The sequence below is a fragment of the Bombina bombina genome, chromosome 5 (assembly GCF_027579735.1).
Source record: "Bombina bombina isolate aBomBom1 chromosome 5, aBomBom1.pri, whole genome shotgun sequence".
Classification (NCBI taxonomy): domain Eukaryota; kingdom Metazoa; phylum Chordata; class Amphibia; order Anura; family Bombinatoridae; genus Bombina; species Bombina bombina.
The window spans coordinates 222,815,745-222,832,388 of NC_069503.1; positions in this window are offsets into that span (position 1 = coordinate 222,815,745).

Consider the following 16,644-nt stretch of genomic DNA (forward strand, 5'->3'; position numbering starts at 1 on the left):
TACAATAGCTATTAAATAGTTAAGAACTATTTAATAGTTACCTAGTTAAAATAATAACAAATTTACCTGTAAAATAAATCCTAACCTAAGATATAATTAAACCTAACACTACCCTATCAATAAATTAATTAAATAAACTACCTAAAATTACCTACAATTAACCTAACACTACACTATCAATAAATTAATTAAACACAATTCCTACAAATAAATACAATTAAATAAACTAGCTAAAGTACAAAAAATAAAAAAGAACTAAGTTACAAAAAATAAAAAAATATTTACAAACATAAGAAAAATATTACAACAATTTTAAACTAATTACACCTACTCTAAGCCCCCTAATAAAATAACAAAGCCCCCCAAAATAAAAAATTCCCTACCCTATTCTAAATTAAAAAAGTTACAAGCTCTTTTACCTTACCAGCCCTGAACAGGGCCCTTTGCGGGGCATGCCCCAAGAATTTCAGCTCTTTTGCCTGTAAAAAAAAACATACCATACCCCCCCCCAACATTACAACCCACCACCCACATACCCCTAATCTAACCCAAACCCCCCTTAAAGAAACCTAACACTAAGCCCCTGAAGATCTTCCTACCTTGTCTTCACTATCCAGGTATCACCGATCCGTCCTGGCTCCAACATCTTCATCCAACCCAAGCGGGGGTTGGCGATCCATCATCCGGTGGCTGAAGAGGTCCAGAAGAGGCTCCAAAGTCTTCCTCCTATCCGGCAAGAAGAGGACATCCGGACCGGCAAACATCTGCTCCAAGCGGCATCTTCGATCTTCTTCCATTGTTAGGTTAATTGTAGGTAATTGTAGGTATTTTATTTAATTAATTTATTGATAGGGTAGTGTTAGGTTTAATTATATCTTAGGTTAGGATTTATTTTACAGGTAAATTTGTTATTATTTTAACTAGGTAACTATTAAATAGTTCTTAACTATTTAATAGCTATTGTACCTGGTTAAAATAATTACAAAGTTGCCTGTAAAATAAATATTAATCCTAAAATAGCTATAATATAATTATAATTTATATTGTAGCTATATTAGGATTTATTTTACAGGTAAGTATTTAGCTTTAAATAGGAATCATTTATTTAATAAGAGTTAATTTATTTCGTTAGATGTAAATTATATTTAAGTTAGGGGGGTGTTAGTGTTAGGGTTAGACTTAGCTTTAGGGGTTAATACATTTATTAGAATAGCGGTGAGGTCCGCTCGGCAGATTAGGGGTTAATAATTGAAGGTAGGTGTCGGCGATGTTAGGGAGGGCAGATTAGGGGTTAATACTATTTATGATAGGGTTAGTGAGGCGGATTAGGGGTTAATAACTTTATTATAGTAGCGCTCAGGTCCGCTCGGCAGATTAGGGGTTAATAAGTGTAGGCAGGTGTCGGTGACGTTGAGGGGGGCAGATTAGGGGTTAATAAATATAATATAGGGGTCGGCGATGTTAGGGCAGCAGATTAGGGGTACATAGGGATAACGTAGGTTGCGGCGGTTTACGGAGCGGCAGATTAGGGGTTAAAAAAAATATGCAGGGGTCAGCGATAGCGGGAGCGGCAGATTAGGGGTTAATAAGTGTAAGGGTAGGGGTGTTTAGACTCGGGGTACATGTTAGAGTGTTAGGTGCAGACGTAGGAAGTGTTTCCCCATAGGAAACAATGGGGCTGCGTTAGGAGCTGAACGCTGCTTTTTTGCAGGTGTTAGGTTTTTTTTCAGCTCAAACAGCCCCATTGTTTCCTATGGGAGAATCGTGCACGAGCACGTTTTTGAGGCTGGCCGCGTCCGTAAGCAACTCTGGTATCGAGAGTTGCATTTGCGGTAAAAATGCTCTACGCTCCTTTTTTGGAGCCTAACGCAGCATTTGTTTGAACTCTCGATACCAGAGTTAAATTTATGGTGCGGCCAGAAAAAAGCCCGCGGAGCGTTAACAGCCCTTCTACCGCCGAACTCCAAATCTAGGCCTTAGTGATTTTTTTAGCTCCAGATTAACTTTATTACTCAAATAAGTTAACAGGGACAGTAAACACCTTGCAATTTTAATATAAAATGTTTAATTATGTGCAGCAAAACAACTTTGTTATATACTTCTTTCATTGTTTATTTGGTCCCCTTTTGATTTGATTTGGCTCTGAAAATTGGGTATTTTATAGTTCTCAGAACTGGAAATGCACACTGCAGACGTCTAAAGGCTAACCCTGCTATGTATCTTTCCTTCTTTGTCTTCAGACTCCAGCCTAGATTGGCTCCTCCTACTAATACAAGTAGTGGGTGGAGATTGACTTTTGAAACACAACTTTAGAAAACAATATTTTTTAATTTATTTAAAAAAAAAAATAGACTTATATTTTTCTATAGCAAGACAAAAGAAATATCTTGTAATTACAGGGTGTTTAGTGTCCTTCAGTGGGAATAATTCCCAGTGTTCTTTATAACTCCAGGTGCTTTAATTAGTAGTAGGCATTGTGTTATTTACTAAGGCATCATCTGCAATCACAATAGAAAGTAAAAACAGAAAAAAAAATTACCCACATTTCTTTGCTACTGTATTTGTGTGTCTCGCATTTATAATGAGATTTTCAAGACATTAATGGAACATGAAACCCAATTTATTTTCTTTTATGATTTAAATAGTGCATGCAAATTTAAATAACTTTGCAATTTATTTCTGATAACTAATTTGTTTAGTTCACTTTGTATCCTTTGTTAAAAAGTATATTGAGGTAGGCACAGAAGCTGCTGATTGGTGGTTGCATGTATATGCCTCTTGCCATTGGCTTTTCACCAGCTCCCAGCAGTGCATTGCTGCTCCTTCAAAAAATGATACCAAGAGAATGAAGCAACTTAGGAAATAAAAGTACAGTAAGTTGGAAAGTTAAAAATTGTATGATCTATCTGAATGATGAATTTTTTTTTGGGGGGGGGGTTATGTCCCTTTAATACAGCATGATTATCCATGAATTACATATGAGCTAGTGTGAATTAATTGGTGGACATTCACCTTTCTTGTGCCTCCACAGGTATATATATTGTACCAAAATACAATGATATTTATATATATATATATATATATATATATATATATATATATACACACACAGGTGAAACTCTAAAAATTAGAATATCGTGCAAAAGTTAATTTATTTCACTAATGCAACTTAAAAGGTGAAACTAATATATGAGATGGACTCATTACATGCAAAGCAAGATAGTTCAAGCCGTGATTTGTCATAATTGTGATGATTATGGCTTACAGCTCATGAAAACCCCAAATCCACAATCTCAGAAAATTAGAATATTACATGCAATCAATAAAACAAGTATTGTACATAGAACAATATCGACCCTCTGAAAAGTATAAGCATGCATACTGTATGTACTCAGTACTTGGTTTGGGCCCCTTTTGCAGCAATTACTGCCTCAATGCGGCATGGCATGGAAACTATCAGCCTGTGGCACTGCTGAGGTGTTATGGAAGACCAGGATGCTTCAATAGCGGCCTTCAGCTCTTCTGCATTGTTCTGTCTCATGTCTCTCATCTTTCTCTTGGCAATGCCCCATAGATTCTCTATGGGGTTCAGGTCAGGCGAGTTTGCTGGCCAATCAAGCACAGTAATCCCATGGTCATTGAACCAAGTTTTGGTGCTTTTGGCAATGTGGGCAGGTGCCAAGTCCTGCTGGAAAATAAAGTCAGCATCCCCATAAGCTTGTCTGCGGAAGGAAGCATGAAGTGCTCCAAAATCTCCTGGTAGACGGCTGCGTTGACCCTGGACTTAATGAAGCACAGTGGACCAACACCAGCAGATGACATTGCTCCCCAAATCAACACAGACCGTGGAAACTTCACACTGGACTTCAAGCATCTTGCAGTGTGTGCCTCTCCATTCTTCCTCCATACTCTGGGTCCTTGGTTTCCAAATGAGATGCAAAATTTGCTTTCATCAGAAAAGAGTACTTTGAACCATTGAGCAACAGACAAGGTCTGTTTTTCTTTAGCCCAGGTAAGACGCTTCTGATGTTGTTTGTTGTTCAGGAGTGGCTTTACAAGAGGAATACGACATTTGAAGCCCATGTCCAGGATCCGTCTGTGTGTGGTGGCTCTTGTGAAAGTCCCCAACACTTTTGAATGGCCTTTTCCTGACAATCCTCTCCAGGCTGCGGTCATCCCTGCTGCTTGTGCACCTTTTTCTTCCACACTTTTCCCTTCCACATAACTTTCTATTAATTTGCTTTCATACAGCACTTTGGGAACATCCAACTTCTTTTGCAATTACCTTTTGAGGCTTTCCCTCCTTATGGAGGGTGTCAATGATGGTTTTCTGCACAACTGTCAGGTCAGCAGTCTTTCCCATGATTGTGACTCCTACTAAACTAGACTGAGAGACCATTTAAAAGCTCAGGAACCCTTTGCAGGTGTTATGGCTTAATTAGATGATTAGAGTGGGACACTTTGAGCCTAGAATTTTGCACCTTTTCACAATATTCTAATTTTCTGAGATTGTGGATTTGGGGTTTTCATGAGCTGTAAGCCATAATCATCACAATTATGACAAATCTCGGCTTAAACTATCTTGCTTTGCATGCAATGAGTCTATCTCATATATTAGTTTCACCTTTTAAGATGCATTAGTGAAATAAATGAACTTTTGCACGATATTTTATATATATTTATAAATATACGTATATATATATAAAATATATATATAGTATATATAGTATATATATATATATATATATATGTCTCTCTCTGTCTCTGTCTCTCTCTCTCTCTCTATATATATATATATATATATATGTATATATAACTAGCTGTTGCCTGTGGCCTTGTTCACGTGGATTTTGTGATTAGTAAAAAATAGCGAAAAATGTGACCACTCGCTGGCATGAATTCTCTGTGTTTCTTGTAATCCTAAGTTTAATGGAAGGCAACTTTAGACATGTAATTATTTCACAATGAGCACAAGGTAGATTCAATTTACGCTTAGGTTTAGAATGTAGCAATGCTTATTTGTTAGTGACGTCAGCAGGGCCGAGGTTGTAGCTCTTTGTATTTTATATTTGGCTGTCACACTTGCCAGTGGTTTGTTTGTTTGATTTTTATCCGCTGTTTATTGAAATAAAGTATCTTTTTTATCCTACTGTGTTGGAGCCGGACTGGGTGCTTTCATTTACATCAATACTTATTTGTTGGCAAATTGTTACCCTGGCTTTGCACAAAAAAGTATGCATATGTTCAAAACCTTATTTTATGCATAAATAAAAGACAGTAAATTAACCATTAATATTTGTAATGGTAATTACATATAGATTTGTTATGACAAACTATAACCTTATTTGCAGTGAGGATATTCAGCACAAAATGTTAGGAAACTAGTTTTCATTTAATTAGAGCAGGCAACCTTATTGTTTATATCCTTAATGAACAGAACAAGTAACTTGAGAAAAACAGTACCTTGTAAGTTTCGAGCACAGAAAGTACTTGCAAGCAATGATGAAATCTTTATAATTCTCCCCTGCAACAATCCAAGAAGTCTGAGTGAAACTGTAGAGCTCTGTTTGAAATCAAACTCTGTTTGCAGCCATGCTGGTGTGATGTCACAGCAGTGGGAGGAGCTTAAAACAGAGCAGGCTTTACACACAATGAGGAAAAAAAAGTTGTAGCTTTATAACATGAACAATTCCTGTGAAAATTATCAGAATCAGCACAAGTTTAGTACAATTTAGAATCTTCAGTAAGGCTTGAAACTCCTCTGAGTAATTAGAATTACCAAGCAATGATGGAAGGAAGTGCTGGTAATTTATACAGGTGCCTATAAAATAAACAGCCCCTTGGAGTCTTTCTATTAGTTCAGGTATAAGAGGAAGTGGGTAACTATTCTTTTTGTTCTTTTATTTAATTCCCTATAATCCACTATGGGTCTAAGGCTATTGTCCTTGTTACGGACAAAAAATATCCCTGCTCCAGCCGAAGAGGTTGAAGGTCTTATAAAACCCTTTTTCAAATTGTCTTCAATGTAACCTTTTAAGTGTTCTAGTTCAGGCTGTGATAATGGAAATACATGACCACAAGGAATGTCTGACCCCTCTAAGAGTTCTATGAGACAATCATACTTCCTGTGCAGTGGAAGATTTTCAGACTCGTTTTTGTCAAAGACATCAGAGAAGTCAGAATATTCTTGTGGTATGGTATTTACTGTTGACTGAAGTATATGAAAAGGTGGATAACAAGTGTTTTTGCAGTAATCAGAGTTAAGTTGAATATGAGATGTGGACCAATTAATATTAGGATTATGTAAATTTAGCCAAGCAATTCCTAAAATTACTGGATACATAGGAGAAGGTATAACATTGAATGATATGAACTCAGTGTGGTGTTCTGAAGTGGTGACTTGAAGTGGAATAGTATGATACAGAATGGGACCAGAAGAAATCTCTTTACCATTTATGACTCTTAAAGACACTGGACAAGTTTTTTTTATTAAAGGTATTTTATTGATAATTGAATAATCATTATCAATATAGTTAATGCTGGCACCAGAATCAATGATCACTTGAGAATTCATTCGTAGGTCCTCCCACTGTAAAATAATTTTATGTTTAATTTTTTTTATTGGGTGTAGCAATTAAGATGCAATATAACTTTTAACATCATAATAACAATTGAATACATGTACATTGTGTTATAACAGTGACCCAGCATTTTCTTGGGTATAGGGAGGGGAAGGGGAGGGGTATGAGGAGGAAGAAAAGGAGCAGGGCAAAAAAAAAAATCCTATCACATGTAAATCACTTCTATTCCATTTTGTATCTTTTAGGCTTAAGAACTTCAGTTAATCTTATGAACATATTAAAACCATTCATCACAATTCTTGGTTTCTTGTGGATGATACTGGACCACATAGAGGAGTATGTTCTTATGGAAGGGGGTTTACCAGAGTGTCAGTAGTGGGTATGATTCCTTTGTTCCCAAATTAATAATATGTTGGCCATGAAGTCTTGCCTCCCTGAATAAGTGTAGTGCATTCTTTCGAAAGCTATAGTGTGGTCCACCTCTGAGACCCATTTAGGGATGGAAGGTATCTCTCTTGTCTTCCAGAGTCTAGGGATCAGCCTTTTGGCACATGTCAGCATTAACTGAAACAATTTTTTATGGTAGACACAGGGAATCTGTGGGACCTGATTTAGGAGTATGGAGCATGCATTCAAAGATATGGTCGTGCCCAGAATATGGTTTATGTTCTGTTCTATTTGCAGCCAAAGGTCAACCAGAGCAGGACAAGACCACCATACATGGGTCATGGAACCCACCTCTCCACACCTTCTCCAGCAGCTGGAAGAGGCGTTGGAGTATATGACTTGCAAGCGTTGGGGAGTTAAATACCAGCGTGCTAAAATTTTATAATTCACTTCAGCCATAATTAGGGAGTGTAAAAGATTTTTAAGGGAACAATGAGAGGCATTTCTACTGTGAATATTAAGACAGCTCAAAGTTTTAATAATCTTACCCTTTTTCTGTCGTAACAATAGGGGGCAGTCTTTCACAACATGTTCAGAAGCGGCACTGTACATGCATAGGTTATTTGTATGACTCCTGAGTTTTTCTTGTTGGTTGAGAGGTCCCCTGATGAATCCAATGTCCATTGGCTCAGAGGAAGTTTTGGTATTAGTTCTAACATTTGTAGGCATGTTATAAGTTGTAAGCATTTTGTTTGTGGGATATTTTGTTATGTTTTTCTCCTGTCGTCTCTCGCTCCTATCAAGAGTAATACTAAGACAAACTAGCTCATCAAGTGGATCTGGTATATCTACCCTTGCTAGTTCATCTTTTAATGACTCAGAGAGGCCTAAACGGAACTGATTCCTTAGAGAGAGGTCATTGCAGCCAGTGTCCTTGGACCATTTTTTAAAATCTGTGATGTAGTCCTCTACTGGTCTTTTGTTTTGTTTAAAGGAGTGCATAGCTGTTTCAGCTGTTAACTGTTTATATGGGTCCTCATAAAGTTGTGCCATGGCTTTAAAAAAATAATCTAAAGAATGAAGAATGGGATCATTTAACTCAAAGTAAGTGTAAGCCCAGGTGCGAGGCTCTCCTCTGAGATATGATATGGTGGTTAATACTCTAATGCGCTCTGAGGGATAGGTCTTGGGTTTTAAAGTAAAGAGTAATAAACAGTCATTTTCAAATTCTCTAAACAGAGATCTTTCTCCAGATAATTTTTCAGGGGGACTAACTTGTGGTTCAGGTTGAACATCAATTTGTCTAACAGAATCTAATTTATCATTTATGTAAGACTTGAGTGAACTATTTTCCTGCTGTAAAGCAGTTAATCCTTTAGTCAAAGATTCAACCCTCTGTGTGAGGGCGTTGACATGGTTAATTAATTCTGCTGGGTCCATTTTCCTGGCTTGGTAATACTGTGAGAGGCTTGAATCCTACAATAGAATTTTGTAGGTTTTAAATTACAATATGAACCACAACTGCAGAAGTAAATATTAAGTTTAAATAAATTTGGTAATGTAGTAGAAACCTTGCAATTGGAAATAAGAGTTTAATGGAAGGCAACTGTAGACATGTAATTATTTCACAATGAGCACAAGGTAGCTTCAATTTACTCCTAGGTTTAGAATGTAACAATAATTATTTGTTGGCAAATTGTTACCCTGGCTTTGCACAAAAAAGTATGCATATGTTCAAAACCTTATTTTATGCATAAATTAAAGACAGTAAATTAACCATTCATATTTGTAATGGTAATTACATATAGATTTGTTAGGACAAACTATAACCTTATTTGCAGTGAGGATATTCAGCACAAAATGTTAGGAAAATAGTTTTCATTGAATTAGAACAGGCAACCTTATTGTTTATATCCTTAATGAACAGAATAAGTAACTTGAGAAAAACAGTACCTTGTAAGTTTTGAGCACAGAAAGTACTTGCAAGCAATGATGAAATCTTTATAATTCTCCCCTGCAACAATCCAAGAAGTCTGAGTGAAACTGTAGAGCTCTGTTTGAAATCAATCTCTGTTTGCAGCCATGCTGGTGTGATGTCACAGCAGTGGGAGGAGCTTAAAATGGAGAAGGCTTTACACACAATGAGGAAGAAAAAGTTGTAGCTTTATAACATGAACAATTCCTGTGAAAATGATCAGAATCAGCACAAGGTTAGTACAATTTAGAATCTTCAGTAAGGCTTGAAACTCCTCTGATTAATTAGAATTACCAAGCAATGATGGAAGGAAGTGCTGGTAATTTATACAGGTGCCTAATTAATGTTAAACCTTGCCTTAAAGGTATAGCATATGCAGTGTAGATTAACCTTGTCTTAAAGGTATAGCATGCTATATGGTGGAATAAAGTGAAATCATGACAGCACTTCAGAAAATCGGATCGGGTTTGGGTGCGAGTAAGGGTGTTAGTTTTAGTTCTACTTTTCGTTCTCCATTGAAGTCTACAGGAGAACACAAGGTTGCGGTATTCCAAATATGGCTTTTTGTGCGCGTCTGGTTAGCGCTCATGCAACTACTTTCAACTAATACGCAACGCTACCCGACACCCACAAAATTCTTACTTCTAGCAGAGTTATTGCATAGCGGGATCGCTCATAATCTATCCCTTTGAAATGTAATTGCATTTCCTTAAAAGGACAGTCTACACCTAGTCATCTTAAAGTCTTACCTTAGTTTAAGCTGCAAAGAGCCTCCTGCACCCTTTCTATATCAAGCAAAAGGAACAGTAAAATAGTTATTTTAAAATGTTTCTGGCCAGTTTGAAATGGATGCCATGTTCAGCATACTGATGACATCATGATCTAGGCTGCATATGGCATACAATGACAAAAGGCTCACTAGTTGGATTCGACAGACTGTCAATGGTATTCAGCAGAGTGCCTAGATTCTTTCCAGATTGTGATGTCATCAGTGGTCTGAGCTTGGCAGCCATTTCAAACTGGCCAGAAACAATATTCATTTTAAAATAACCTTTTTACTGTTCCTGCTGCATGATATAAAAAATGGTGCAGGAGGCTATTTGCAACTTAATCTAAGGTAAGACTTTAAGATGACTAAGGTGCAGACTGTGCCTTTAAGTTTTGTTTTCTTAGTAGCAGAAAATGAGTATGAAGAAAATCATACTAAGGAAAATTCATGAATTCTGTTTATTATATAGCAAGCAAAATCAAATGTAAAATGTGTTATAAAATTGTAATTTTAATTTGACAACTCTCCCATTAAAAAATAGTGTCTTAGTATTGCTTAGCTCAATTGTAACAATTTGTTTGTTCATTTTACATTGAAGTTTGCATAATGTATGGTTATGATTTTCCGAATTTAATTGTAAGATAACTATGTTTTTGATAATGTATTCACTACCTAAAATCATTTTAGGAAATAAAATATTTTCCTACTGACCAGAAATACATTCTAGTTATCTCAAATTCCCTTAAATAAAATACAAAAATAAGGTATAACAGGCAGATTTTTGTGCATGGTACAGCTCATTAGAAAGAAATATGCCTAGCTGATCTTTAATTGGACACATTTTTATATCACATGACAGCATCCTATCATGCCAAATTTAGCTCTGAAGGCAAGGCACGTGGTAACAGTTAATTTTACAACAGCTTGTCTTGGAATACACATTATGTGCTCTACAGACACCCAACCATCTTGGCATGTAGCTAAAATGTTCAATGAAAACATGTACAAGAACTATTGTATAAAAAACCTTCAGCAACTATTTTAATTTTTCATAATGGCTTCATATTTGCAAGTGTCACAATAAAATCTCTTTTATTTAGTGATAACCCATAATTTGTATTTTTTGATTCTTTGTGGCTGTTCACAATGGATAGTCTAAGAAGGAGTTTCTGATCTTTATTTCGCAAAGAACATTGGTATCTATTTTATATCAGTGTTAGTGACCTGTAAATACAAAAACTGAAACCCATTATGATTAACCCTAACTGTGACCCCCACATAATATTATTACCCCTTACAGTAATCGCTCCAGTCACCATACCTCCCCATCCCCAAATACAACCTTGGTCTACTGGCTAATTCCATCACCACAACATAACCTCCAAGCATCTTTATGTCCCCCTGTTGTTATTATTATTATTATTATTATTAGTCAATTTATCCAGAATGATCCCCCAGCTGTAAACTCCCCCTTGATCTAACCCCATTGATGTTAACCATAAGAAGTAACCTCCTACATAAAGCCCTCAAGGTAATATCCTTAGCCAATATTCTCAACATGATCTCACAGAGGTAACCGCCCACTACACTATCAGCCCCTCACTAACCCCAACTTTTTAATATCCCATCACAATAACCCAAAACAACTAAATCCCCACACAAAATAAAAAAGATGCACAATTAAAGGGACAGTGTACTGTAAAATTGGTTTCTCCTTAATGTGTTTCCAATTACCTAATTATTAATTATTTACTAATTATTTACACAAAGTCCTCCTTATCGTCTTTACGGTTTACTCAAAGTCTTGTTGAGTTTGTTTTTTATGTACCCAGAACTTAAGTTCAGAAATGTTCTGTGTGGGTGGGGATACAACAGGCATAATCAGCTATTTAAAATAAGAAAATAAAAGTGAAGGAGCTATTTGTAAACATATTAATACACTCCAGCAAATAAAATTGATAATTGGGAACATATTAAAAGGGAGAAAATACTAATGTAAAAAATAAACTCCAAATATAACCAAATGTTAATACTTATCCTCCGGCTGAAAAATAATTATTTTTCTGTCTCTTCTGGCCAGAAGCAACAGGTTCCTCATAGGCTATTTCAATGCATAAGTCATGAGTCATTACTTCACCAATCAAAATTGTGGATGGGCGAAAAAAAAAGGATAATCCTTTCAATAATTTGTTTAAAGGGACACTGTTGTCTGTGACATACACTCATAAAATCAACATGATCATCAACAGGATATTGAGTTGCAGGTTACCTTTGATCGAGTTTACCTTAAGTACTTCTTGGATTCTCGACCCCTAACCCATGAAAGACCACATATGTTGTGCTGCAGTCTTGCTGTGGTAAAATACACATAAATTACATAACTCTCACTTTGCCTTAGCAAATTATGTAAAATAATTTGACATTTATATCTCTTATGGGCTGTAGGCAAATCAAATTTTCCAGATTTTCCAGACATCAAACAATAAAAGAGTGTTTTTATATGTATGTGTGTATATATATATATATATATATATATATATATATATATATATATATATAAATATATATATATATATATGTACACTTTTTACTCAACATATTGCTAAATGTACGTCTTCATATTATTTGTCTCTATATAGTAATGCCCACAAATTATTTACCCCTAACACCAGAATAACTTTTTATTTTTCATTCTTCTTGTATTTTTTACTCAATATTTATTCACCTAAATATTTGTTCACGTGCACACACACTAAATATATATATATATATATATATATATATATATATATATATATATAATTATATTTAATCACGTGAACATACACACTATATGTATATATATATATATATATATATGTATATATATATATATATATATATATATATAAATAAATAAATCACGTGAACATGCACACATACACACTATATACAAACATTGAAATTGAAATAAAATGAATTAGATTTGTTTATTTTATGTAGTTGAAGGGTTAAAATGCAATGTCCATTCATGTTATTTCCAATAAGTTTTGTTTGGTTAGTGAGACAATTTATACTGTCATTCAGAAATAATACAACATGTGTTAATCATATTGCTTCTACATGTAAACCTGTCAAATTGCCATTGCTTGAGTCTTTGTTACAGCTTCTTTAAATTCATGGGCTAAACAAGTAGCTGGTTGCCACTTGCCAGTGGTTGATATACGACTTCTGGTACCTGCATATAAAACCATACCTAGCCTTGTTGTATGCACGACGAAAAATAACTTTTTTTTTTAGAGAACAATGCAAAGGTACCGAGACGTTTTTCTTTCACTTCTACTGGTAACCAGAACCTCTATTTAAAGCTTGTGTTATGTCACTGTATAAAATATGCACATGGATATCCATTGGGTAAAGCAATGTGTAGTGCTGTAAAGCAGATCAAAGTAAAGAAAGGCAGTGCAAATACAGTTAAGTTTTATTATATTTTATAGGACGTTGAATATCAGTTTTCAGATCTCTATTACTGATGAGCTTCTTAATTAGGCCATGTATGTGTATATATGTGTGTGTTGTTGTAGAGGACATTGTAAACCATGTACAATTTATTATTCTATAGACTGATTCTTATATTTCTCTAAATGGAAATAAAAATGCTGTGGTTATACAGATTCTATTGTACTTGTGATACGGAAAAAAAAATAAAAAAATTAAGGGACACTGTACCCAAAATTTTTCTTTCGTGATTCAGATTGAGCATGAAATTTTAAGCAACTTTCTAATTTACTCCTATTATCAAATTTTCTTCATTCTCTTGGTATCTTTATTTGAAATGCAAGAATGTAAGTTTAGATGCCGGCCCATTTTTGGTGAACAACCTGGGTTGCCCTTGCTGATTGGTGGATAAATTCATCCACCAATTAAAAAGTGCTGTCCAGAGTACTGAAACTAAAAAAAAGCTTAGATGCCTTCTTTTTCAAATAATGATAGCAAGAGAATGAAGAAAAATTGATAATAGGAGTAAATTAGAAAGTTAATTAAAATTGCATGCTCTTTCTGAATTACAAAAGAAAAAATTTGGGTTCAGTGTCCCTTTAACTCTTTGGTTCTTGAAACTTTTGAAAAATTGCAAAAGGAAGTAGTTATTCTTCTTTGTTATATTTATAAAAATGTAATTCGTCCTGATCGGTTAATCATATTAACCAATCACAATTCTAGTGGGCAAAAAAGGGTAATCGTTTTAATAACTTTTTAATTGTTTGGTTCTTTGAAACTTTTTAAAAATTGCAAAAGGAAGTTATTGATTTCTAAAGATATTTAAATCAAGCTTGTAACATTTCATGGCTTATTTAGTCATTCTGAGTCATGTCATGTTAATCTAAAATATTGCACAGATTAAACTGCCATCATGATGAAAACATTATTGTTTGCAACACGGTTGATTTCTGTAGAAATGGCTATTGAGATACTATTCCACTGTAGTGTCTGCTTCTGTATAAGTGCTTTTAAAAAAAGCTTTTAATGACTTATGTACATTAAAAGATTTTATTTAGTTAACTGTAAGCATTTTAGTATAAAAAGGATTGATTCTGAAACTGACACAGGACTTTGTAGATTGGAAACAATATATTGATCATTGTATTAAAACTGTCTTCATTCTCGTAATGGAAGGTCCTGGCCTTTTTAAGAATTTATCTATGTGGCATTTGGTTTGGCGTCTGCTATTGCTTATCTATAGAGTTATTATTAGATGAAATGAGAAAAAGACAGCACCAAAAGGTCTTTGGATTGAAGTAATGCATTATTAGATATTCTATTGCCAATACAACTGGGTATGTTTTGCTTGGAAATTAGCAACTGCTGATGCTTTAAAATTACACAAAATGAATTCTACGCATTTTGCGCTTGGCATGTAAGGAGAATTTAATGACTTATAAAGTCCCCCTGGGCTTTATCATAAAACATTGTATCTGCAGCATCTTTTTTTACTTGCGGACCAGCAACAATAAAAGTCAATTAACCCATTGGTTACGTAAAGGGATATGAAACCCAAACTATGTATTTTGTGATTAAGACAGAACATACTATTTTTAAAAAGTTTTCAATTTACTTATATTATCAAATTATAAAAAGAAGAAAAAACAGAAGCGCCACATGGCCCAATATTGTTTGGTCCAATTTTGTAGATTTTAAGATGAGATACAAACTCACATTTAGAAGAGCACCTCAATTAGTGCTATAGGGGCAGTCTGGGATCTATTCGGTCACCCAGAAGACCAACTTCATGCACTGGATCTGATGTCTATGTGGACAGAGAAAAGACACAAGTGCCTATATGGCCTAGTATTGTTGGTACAAATGGACAAACTCAGATAATGATAAGAGTGGTACTCACAATGTATAAAGCACCTCTTTTGATGCTATATTAAAAATTGTTTAAAATCACATGCTCTATCTTAACCATGAAATAAATATTTTGGGTTTCATATCCCTTAAAAAGCAATATTTTAGGAATTTGCTCTACAAAATAAACAGTATTTCTCATACAAAAATACATCTTTTCCACTAATAAAAGTGAATCATGATTGTTAGTACATAGCTTAAATGAACAATTCTAACTATTTAGTATGACCACCATTTACCTAAGTGATTGCATAGGGATTGTCTAGCAATATCACAGTGTGTTTCACTTTTCCCTTTTCAAATATTCCCAAAAAAGTTTGGTAGTATTGAGGTCTGGTGATTGTTGATGGAAAGCCCTGTCAATTAGCACTCCTTGCTCTTACTTAGACTTCAGTTATGCCTTACATAGCATCGCTTCCAATTGCCAGAAAATGAACCCTCTACCACTCAACTCTAAGCCAAATGGGATGACATGCCTCTACAAGAGAGATTGGTACTTGTCTTTGGTCAAAGTGTATTGCTCTTCTGACGGTTACCCACTACGGAAAAGTCAAAGAATGCTCACCTTTTTCCAGTGCGTCACCGAGATATTTCTATATTATTGGGCCCATGCTATATATTTAGACGTTTTTATGAAGAAATATTTTTTACACTGCCACCGTAGAAATGTTCAGCTTATCTTAGTTTTTCAGAGGGAAAGTTTTTCATCTCAAAAACAACTCAAATGATTTCACTAATTTCCTTTGACATTACAAAAGGTATTGAAAAGGTGAGTTATGTCTTTCTTTAAAGACCCTAACATGAGTACTAGTAGAAGCACTAAAAATACCATACTAATATAATTAATGTCCGGTGATAATTGTTAATAAACAAATACAACTCATATATGTGTTAGAATCTTATACTTTGATTGAAATATATAAAATGCCACAACAAACAATAAGTTAAAGGGACAGTAAAGTCCAAAATAAACTTTCATGATTCAAATAGGGCATGTAATGTTAAACAACTTTCTAATTTACTTTTATCACCAATTTTGCTTTGTCTCTTGGTATTCTTAGTTGAAACCTAAACCTAGGTAGGCTCATATGCTAACTTCTTAGACCTTGAAGGCTGCCTCTAATCTGAATGCATTTTGAAAGTTTTTCACCACTAGAGGGCGTTAGTTAATGTATGCCATATAGATAACACTGAGCTCACGCAAGTGAAGTTACCTAGGAGTCAGCACTGATTGGCTAAAATGCAAGGTAATTACAGAGGTAAAACGTGTATTACCACCTCCCCCTTCACTTGTGCACTCTGGGACTCTCGCTCTGTTTGCAACAAGCTCACTTCTATCCATGATCTCTTTATCTCCCACTCTCTTAACCTTCTGGCTCTTAGAAACCTGGCTCTCTGCTTCAGATACAGCATCCACTGCTGCACTATCACATGGGGGTCTCCACTTCAGCCACACTCCTAGAACTGGCAATAGACAAGGAGGTAGTGTCGGTATTTTACTTTCCTCTTGTTGCACCTTTCAACAAATACAGCCCTTCTCTTCACTC